We start from the raw sequence: 9786 nt of genomic DNA on the forward strand, positions 1-9786 counted from the left end.
AAATCCAGAATATGAACTAGGAAATATTGCAACCAATAAGGGCTGCCGCCTCATTTTTAATTAGGTCTTTATCTAATATTAAACTCGCAAATGTTAAAATATTTCCCCTCTAATATTTAAGTGCATTGTTCCAGCACATTCTGGAAATAATCGAAAGGGTGCGTCATATTTTATATTAACCATGCCCCAAGTGCAACCGAATCCCATTACACCAAATACGAAATACACAATGCATTTTGATTGGCCATATAAAAATTGAACTTCGAAATCACACGTTGATGTCTCTGGTGGGTAAAGGATGTATTAGGATGTGCTGGTATTTGAGAAGGTTTCAATTAGCGAAGGCATACGCCATCTGTTGGCTGGATTTTCAACCAATCCGTTAATTAATTTTTTGTCCATTAATTTTCAGTAAATTGCCACCAGAGATTTGGACGGTGGGTTCAGGATGCCGCGGGAGATCAGGAAAACAATTAAATATTGAATATTATTATGAGAAGGGGTGCAATTTTTTCCAGCCGGGCGGCGGGGCGCCGGAAAAATGGCAGCCCTTCTCACAAAAATATTCAATATTTAATTGTTATCCCGATCTTCCGCGGCATCCTGAACCTACTGCCAAAATCTCTGGTGAACATTTTGGGCATATTAGCGAATCCAAAATATTTTGCACAAAAAAAAAATTTCGGCTGCAAAAGTAAGATGAGGCAACATGCTCTAGAGTCTCCCTCCCGCTATCCGCCTCTTATCCCCCAGGCTACCGGGTTACTTGTGAAAAGATGGATCTGACCTATGATTTCTGCTGCAAAACTACGGACTTGGCCGTTTTTTTCTCAAAATCAACTCGAATTCAGCAAGGCTCTCTCACCTCACGAATCCGAGGCATCTGCCTGCCTCGACGCCTCTCTCGTCTGGCGATGGGCTTCGGACTTGGAATATTTTTCGTGGGTGGACTCGGGACATATATTTTCTCGGGGAGGCTTCGCACCTCACCTTGGGCCTCACGATACTCTGAGAAGGCTCGTGAGCGGTTGGCCACCGATGGAGCTACTCTTTTTTGAAGCATGAGCCGGTTCTTGGAAAACATTCGATACCATACTTTTTCGCATGTGATAGACCAATTAACTCTAATTATTGGACTTCGTTCAGTTCGATGCTTGACGTAATTTTTGACCCGGTTCGAGCAAATGTAGCTCATTTGTCTATTGTAATTACCAATTACACCTTAAAAACCAAAGAACAATTGTTTAGAGTGCACACAATGTTGCTGCTCCGGATAGAATAAAATTACTTTGAGCAATTTAACAACATTTTAGGCTACCAACGTACAGATTAAGGTATCTTTACATATTTTGCATATTCTACCCATAATTCATATTTTTTGAACTCCTATTAAAGCTACTAATTTATTTCATGCTGATAATTAATTGAAATAATGCCTTTTTCACGGTTTTGTTGTAAACAATCAAGTCAATAATTTGTTTTGAATGGATATTTGCAGGAAAAACCAACATTCCATTCAAGTTTACTGTTAATTGTTTTATCCATAACAAATGCAATTACCCGCATTGCGAGTATGGCTGAAGGTGTAAATATATTCAGACTGCCGTTATTTTTTGGAACTATCTGTACTTTAGGTAACAATTCAATTCAACAATTTTTTGAAGTGTTAACCTCAGAAAAAAGATCTTTATATTTTTGATCAATTCCTGTATTTCTCTTTTTAATTCTTAAGCAGCATATTAAATTAAAACAACATTCAAAAGATACACAGAGCGAAAGATATAAGAAATAGACAACATTCATTATTGTTTCTTTCATCTTTATTATTCATAAATACATTTGCTGGAATAAATTTATTTTAGAAATTACATCAGTATTCCAAATATCCTTTTTCAAGCAAAACATTTTACTGAAATACCCTCATCGCACAAAGTTAGCAATGGAGGAGTTGCAGTCTATTCAGAGGGCTTATTTAAGGCCGACACCCACAAAGTGCACATCTTTAGATGCTGACGGCACTGTCCAACTTGGCACCGGGAAGGAAATATACAACTCAGTTCCTTAATTTCTTTGATGAGAAAGCTTGCTGATCAACCTTGATTCCCATGGATGCTCCTCTTCTCACCTAGCATAAGCATCCACCTGAGGGAAAACAATTTAAAAATGATTAGGAGTAAGTTAATGTGGTTTTTCTAAACTACTTTTAGGATGTTTTAAGCGAAAATATAAGTACTTATGTGTTTGAAAAGGCTACAGAAATATTTACTATTTTACGATGGAAAAATTGGTTTCCCTTTAAAAATTGAAAAAATGGAAACTTTACCTTAAAATCTTTACACATAACCACAACGAAATATCAGAGACATTAAGCTTTAATTAAAATGGAAATGAATTCCATTCAAATGGTATTTGAGTGAGAGATTTAATTCATCAATGACAATTTATTGGAAATTATTCGATTAACTAATGCTGCTACTTCACTGGATTTCAACATTTTATTCATTTGTCTAAAACCAAAGGGTAGAGTAACTTTAAATGAACACCTTTGTGATAAACAATGGTTAAGAATGGCTCATCTCAATCAATGGCATCACTCATAAATACCATGTAAGAAATTTGGGTCTGAAATGCATAAAAATTTTGGACATGTTGATCAAATGAATTTTTTGAAAAGCATTCATAAATCAAATATTTCAAAATGTGTTTAAATATTATCATATGAATGAAAAAACTATAAAATTACGTTTAAAAAAATGGAATCTTTTCTTTAATGAAAAGAGAGATGAGGTACAATGGAATATGGAACAGCATATATTTGACTGCATGGAATCTTTTTTTTATTGAAAATCACCTCAGCTAATAATTAATTTCACAATATGTTGTTGCAGACTTATTGGGGGAATCATGATTTTTTTCTGAAGGAACTCCTATCACTGCTTTAGCCTCCGTTTCCACACTCCTCACCTGCCCACGTGAGGAATATTTCCCAAAAAGGTGACCAGATATGAACCAAGGAATGAAGAAGATTGGCATGGAAGAATAAGGACAAAATGAAAGTAGAGGAGTGTGTGTCCGGTCAGTCAAAGGCAGGAGAGGTGAGAAAAAAGGGAGGATAAACAAGGAAATGAGTACTGGAACTCTACTATGAGGAATTATCATCACTTAGAACGAATTTTAACTTAAGTACATGAAAGGAGATAAGAATAAGCAACTTATTTGCCTGGATATTTCCTTGCCAAGTAACTGCTCCAAACATTAGCTACACTTATTACATGAATATTCCCAATAGGATGCAAATTAGTAGTACAGAAAACCAAAATTTACATACTGTTGAGTGACCCTTGGAAAGGAATCCTGGTCGATATATTTGGAGAAATCTGAAATAAAAATAGGAATATTATATGGTATTCATAAATTGAGGAAAACAATATAATAGGACATATATATCATTTGAATGTTCCCATTCATTGTATTCTCCAGTTTCACACGGGCTACGAGAGTTCATTGCGATCTGTCCAATCCGAGTCATCTTTTGAAACCTCTTCACATTGATTCCTAAGATATAAGTAAAGCGACAGCGGGAGTTAGTGAAACTCATTCAAGCGATTCAAGTTAGTATTTGGGAAGATACTAAAATACAACCACTTTACTTCTCAACCTTTCCGAAACAGAGTACCTGACACCACACTACAATAAATCTTTCCATTCCACATTCATTTCACCTACCTTCATTCCACCCAACATCTCCAGTATATTTCTACAGCCACCTGTCTTGACTAATCTTCTCCCCCTTAATACTCAATATCAGGCTTGATTGCATGGAAATCTCTTTTTAAATGAGAAAAGGATGTGATGTACTTCCCACAAAACTTTTAATTGCTACATCTAATTTCAACACACGGGCATCATCTTAAAGTACCCAAGGACTATGACATTGCATTGAAACTAGTTGTCGCAAATGTAAAGTTTTGTGGAAAAGACATGATAATCTTTTATTCTCGGATCTATTACGGGATCAATATTCACACCATTCCTACTTACTAAGAAAAATATAAATAGCTCATAATCTTACTTATATTTCTTGGGAAGAGTGAAATTCTTTGGCAAATTTACTCAGTACAGCCTTAAGTTATAAGATTTCACCCATATTTTCTCCTCTGGGCAGCAGGTGGGTGGCAGCAGTTTTCAGGCGATTTTTCTGCAGTAGACCTAAGATGAATTGAAGAGGGAAGCTTGACATGTTTCATCGCAGGAGTGCCCTCATCTGAAGCATATCTGCAGAGAGAGCAATGTCAAAATAGTACTTTTTTTAAGATTGACAAAACCAAGGAATTTATGGCTAATTTCACCAAGCTCCAACGCACCGGAACGGCTGTTTTGTGTACCTCACAAGGGTTCCTGGGAAATACATTCCAGTCGCTCGCAAACCAGACGCATTTGAGCCCACAGCCTCTGAGTTTGGATGGCGAGCGCGAAACCATTTGGGGTGCCAACGTCGCGGGCGAAGGAATGAACTACAAAATTCGGGTTGAATTTTTTCCACTTAACACGCGGTCGAATCTGCAGCCCCTCCCCATTCCGAATCACATGCCAAGCTAGTGGTCCATAGACCAGAAGGTAATCTGATTATAAATTGCGGATCGTCTACAATGACGGAGGACTGGAAGACGCAAATCAAAATTAAATGTGTGCGCACACAAGAATCAAAAGCTACCGCGGCCGTGATTGCAACCTCAGTATTGCCGAGGTTCAACAATATTTGTAATTTTAGGGAAGGTGGGAGAAAGCCGAGGTCATTAGCGCCATTAGGGGTAGATGAGAAAGGAGGGTGGGTGGAGAGAAACCTGACGCCAGCAGTTAGCACTCATGGGTCCGCGGTTTAACGTCCCAAACGACGGAAGGTGTACTTATTCAAAGTGCTCTCCACAATGCACATTCATCGTAAGGATAGAGACACCACTGAAAAATACCTACCGCCTCTAGGATTGACACTAAGACCCTCTGTGTAGGAAGCCAGTACATTACCCACCATCCCGAACCCCAGTGATGACAATTGCAGGTCCGTCATTCCCAGGACAAAAACCAACGGCAATTGAGACAAGCTGAAGACCGGATTTCCGCATACTTCAACCCTTTGCTCGGTGTATTCCAGCAAGAGAATGCAAATTTTAAAAGAATATTTGTAGGCTGACTACATACGGACCAACATGCAACCGTCAATTTTGGAAATTGGCCCTATGACCTAGATTATCGAAACCTAACAATTAGAAACGTGACACACTGAATATGTTTATCAAGAAGCCTAACACTGTAGGTTTGCACTAGGGGTTATATGACATCGCCACTCACCAATGATACCACCAATGATCTGCTCGTGACTTCGACGCTTAGTCTTCTCCAGGGTACCTCGACGATATGCCCTCCCGCGTTCTACGAACTCCGGGATAGCGACGAATCCATCCGCTTCGCCCGGCTGGCTCATCCCGACTCTCAAAGCAAACTGGCGAGACTAAATGCCCGTCGGCTAGTAAGGAGGGGACTTCCGGAGGAAGGTGGGGGAGGTTTAGGGGGCTTATTGAGTGGGAGACATCGCACAAGAGGGAATGAAATCGAATTGGGACAATGGAAAAGGAGGCGGAGGGAATTCTTCGCCCATTTTAATTTATAAATTGCGTATTTCGCGTATCTTCGCAGGGCTTGCAGGTAACCGCTCCCTTCCTCCTGTGACCATTTAGTGAAGCCGTCAATGACTACATATACAAATACATGCCGTAATTCAAATGTAAGTGAATGCTAATGTGTAGTAAGTAATGCTAAGTAAGCTAATGCCTTGCTACCCGGAAAATAATTTGCAAGTTTCAATTTAATTGGCGATATATTTCTGTGAGGAAGATTTCATAAGCAACTCGGTGAAATAAATGTGTTGGCAACTACTACTATTCCTCAGTAGGAAAGTATGAACCTGAATATGTCCTTAGCTTTCTTGGAGTTTATTACAGGGAGGGTGGGTTGGAAAGAGGGTCAGAGGAGAGGGGGAGGGAGGGTTGAGGCACAGGCGAAGCAGCATTGCCTATCCCGCCTCGAAAATGCGATGAGTCAACTGCGTCCCATCCGACGGACTGTGCAGTGCACTGGGATATCCTTGGGTAGCATTCAATTCCTCTTTCGCGGTGACCCAATCATCTTTTCGGTTGGTCCCGCATAACATACCCTTTGTCCACCGGCTATGAGATTGAAAATGGAAACAATTAATACACTTCATTATGGCTTGTCAATCAAAATTCGGATCCACCGTAGCTCAGCGTGACACTTCTTGTCGTATCGAAAGCGGGAAAGTTGAGGTCAGAATATTACTAGTCATTTTCGGTGAAACTTTGCACTAAAAACTAGGCGAGGAGTAAGTCTCTGCGCTATAACACAGTGCATCTGCTATCAATATTTAGGTTGCCCCGAAGGACTTTGGGAGAACCGCATATTTATGGTTAATATTTACATCGCGATTCTCCAGGAATTTGGTCATTGAAGCCATTCCTTTCCAGTGAGAGATTCAATTAGGCATTGTAGGCTTATTTCCATGTTTAGTTATGCCGGTATATTTAATCCAAATATCTAAATATGAAATCTTTACTTTCTCGACGACACTGTACTGTTTTCTAAACTAGAGATGTTTGATGACATATGGTAATTACCTTAATTTATTAATATACCTTGTTGCTCAAAAATTTTATTTTAATTTATTCTAATTTAATCGCGGGTGTTCATGGAGGGAAGCATTTTATAGTGATGGGGGAATTAGGATGCAACAGTAAGCGAAGGAAATGATGGTTATGAGGTAGGCTATTACGGTTTAGGTAGGTGCAATGACCGCGAGGAGAAAGCAATTGAATTCCACATGAGGCAGGGGTTAGTCATCACCAACACTTAGTTTAGACACCCCAAAAGATGTTCATGGAAAATGCTAGGTTACTCTGAAAGGTATCCGTTAGATTAAATTGTGGTTCGACAAAGATTTAGGAACAACGTGATTAATTTGCACAGGTTCCCGGGAGCGGATGCGGACTCATCCCAATGTAGTTGTTACGAAGTGCAGCGACGGATTCAAAAAGAAAAGACAAGCTAGACTGGATAGGAAATGGAATTGAGACGCATTAAGTGGATTGACAGGAAAGGAATATCTGCAGGGTGAAAATAAGAATTTTATAGAGAATATTATATCTAATCTGATGACCAACTACTGAAGCTTACACTTGAAAAGGAAGAACAGTGAAAGAAAAGAGATATTAAAACCTTTGAAATAACTCCACTATCATTAAATTTAAATTTCCAAACCTCTACATTACTCACTTGCCATTATGACATAAACGGAACATGAAAAGAGAAACGATTAAAGGTTATTGTTGGTCGGAAATCAAATCTCAGAGCAGCACATTACTAATTTCAAGTCCTTGCAGTTGTTGCCAATATAAATTAAGAATTATCTTTGATTCAACACGCAAGCAATAGTAAGTTACCTGCCGAGGGAAAGGGGGGGGCTTGAATGACTATCTTATATAGCTAGCGGCCTTTTTTTTGTTAGTTAAGCAGGTCAGTGACATCGATTTGCACGATAAAGTAGCCTTCGTTGAGAATAAAGATTTATTTCTTTATGACTTTAATTTTTTTAACCTACCCGCTGCTTATAAATTTGGCATTTCCGAAATAATTAGGATGGCTTCCACTGGGCCTTCTCTCGCGATGCACGCCTGCGCCAGAGAGTGCGTGACTCTAAGGCCACCGTATCGCTGCGTTGGAGGTTATCGTGATTGAGCTTCGGTCTAAGGTTGACGGGAAGGTTGCTCTTCCGCAGAAGGGCCTGACTCAGGGTGGAGTTGCGAAAACTTGCCACAGAAATGGGGCCACCCGGAGTCCGATCCATTGATGGGGGAGATGTGCCATTCCGGAAACCGGAGGATTGGAAGGGTGTCTCGCGCAGCAGCGGAAGGAAAGTACAAGCTTCGGCAAGGGAGGGGGGATACGAAGGCAAACCTCATCCCCGTCTCCAACAGATATCAGGTGCTATCGGAGGATAGCTCAGCGGTATCTACAGCCCTACCTCCGCCCCTGTGAGAGCATCACCCAGAAGGAACCGTGAGAGTGGGAAGGAGGAAGGGCAGCAGTAACGTCAGACGCTAGATTGTCCCATTGTTGGAGAGGACAGACCAGCAGGGTGCGGGTCGTGGCTCATGTTGGCGTCAACGATGCCGTCGACCATGGATATAAGCGATTCTAAATCCCTTCAGGGAATTGAACTCGGAAGTGAAGCGGGTGGGTGGTGTCGAGTGGGTTGCTGTGAAGCTCTCGATCCGCAGCCTTGTCCCGAGGATTGATCGTGGACCTCTGGTTTGGAGCCGAGTGGAAGGCATCAATCAGAGGCTGCGTGCTTTCTGCAGGGATATTGAGGAGTCCTTCGTCGATCTTCAGCCGGCGATCCAAACGTGTAGGAACCCGATGAACCTTTCTGGAGTTCACTACACGTGTGAGGCCATGTGGACAACCAGGAGTGTAGAGGGTAGGATATGCGAGCACTGCAGGGCCTTTTTAGATTAAAGTGTAGGTCAGCGTGTAGGTCCTATAGTGGGTCTCTAACGTCTTCTTTGCCAAATTATATAGCGTTAAATGAAGTGAGGTTCAGTGCTAGCGATAGTTTATTAACACGAATCAGATAGCATCGGACGGAAAATTTTGCTCCTCGTAAAATATTCAAAAATCCGTAATGTCAAGGAAGAATTATCATTATTGATGGTAATATTCCTAATTTTAGATGGCCAGTTGATACGGGAATGCCGAGCCGGCTTTTGACGCGGCATTCCCGTATCATTTGACCGTATTTCCCGTGTAAGTAAAGTTGTATTTTGTGAAATAGCTTGGGCATAGCTTCTCACTGTCTCGCCTGCAATACCTCGAGCCTAACCGATCCCGGAAAGCCCGTCCACCCTCGAGAGGCACATATGATTACCTAATCAATGCCAAGAATACGTTCTCATTCTTGGTCTCGTATGTCGTAGCAATAATTATCGTTTATTAAACAAAAATTTTTCTGCTTAAAGATTTGGGCAAAACTTTTAATCTGTTCTTTTTAGACTAAGTTGTCTAATAATTTTCATACGGATATTATCCATAGTATTAAGTTGTAGAGGCATACAAGAGAAGAACTGGTTTAGGCCAAGAGGTTTTAACAAGGAGGGAGTTGATGGCAAAGGGCGTTCAGTAAGCCGAGTCGTTTGAAATTATGTTGTTAATAGAATGATGGGTCACAGTGATCATCGGCAGGTGTTTCATTTAGCCATCATAATTCCCAAATGCTGTTCGAACAGAGCAAATGGGGATCGGGATTTGTGCGGTGGCTATCGTACTGGCTTCCCACCCAGAGGGCTCCGGTTCAAATCCCGGCGGTGTTGAATATTTTTAAAGGTATCTCGATCTCTACTTGAGGTGCTTTGTGGAAGGCCCTTGAGTGAGTACGCCGTCCGTCGGATGGGACGTTAAGCTTCGGACCTTTTGGCGCCTTTCGTAAAGAGTAGGCTAATGTCAACGCCGGATTTCTCTCCACTTTTCATCCTTTCCTGTCCATCCCACGTTAAGCAGCGGACCCCTTGGCGCTTTTCGTTAAGAGTAGGCTAATGTCGACGCCGGGTTTCTCTCCACTCTTCATCCTTTCCTGTCCATCCCCTATGCCGCAAATGACATAAGCTTTCGGTCGCCTCCCCTAAATACTACTATTACTACAGAGTTAATTTGCATTTTTAG

General features: G+C 41.0%; 1 long non-coding RNA gene across 1 annotated transcript; it reads right to left on the reverse strand.

Annotated features, from left to right (window-relative positions):
• Positions 1-1956: 1956 nt before the first annotated feature.
• Positions 1957-5479, reverse strand: LOC139688371 (uncharacterized). The gene is made up of 3 exons (XR_011700740.1): positions 5350-5479; positions 3329-3377; positions 1957-2142 (listed from the first exon to the last, which is right to left on the reverse strand). It is a non-coding gene; the product is annotated as an uncharacterized lncRNA (long non-coding RNA).
• Positions 5480-9786: the final 4307 nt, after the last annotated feature.

The sequence above is a fragment of the Hetaerina americana genome, unplaced genomic scaffold (assembly GCF_022747635.1).
Source record: "Hetaerina americana unplaced genomic scaffold, ioHetAmer1.1.p SCAF_2, whole genome shotgun sequence".
Classification (NCBI taxonomy): Eukaryota; Metazoa; Arthropoda; class Insecta; order Odonata; family Calopterygidae; genus Hetaerina; species Hetaerina americana.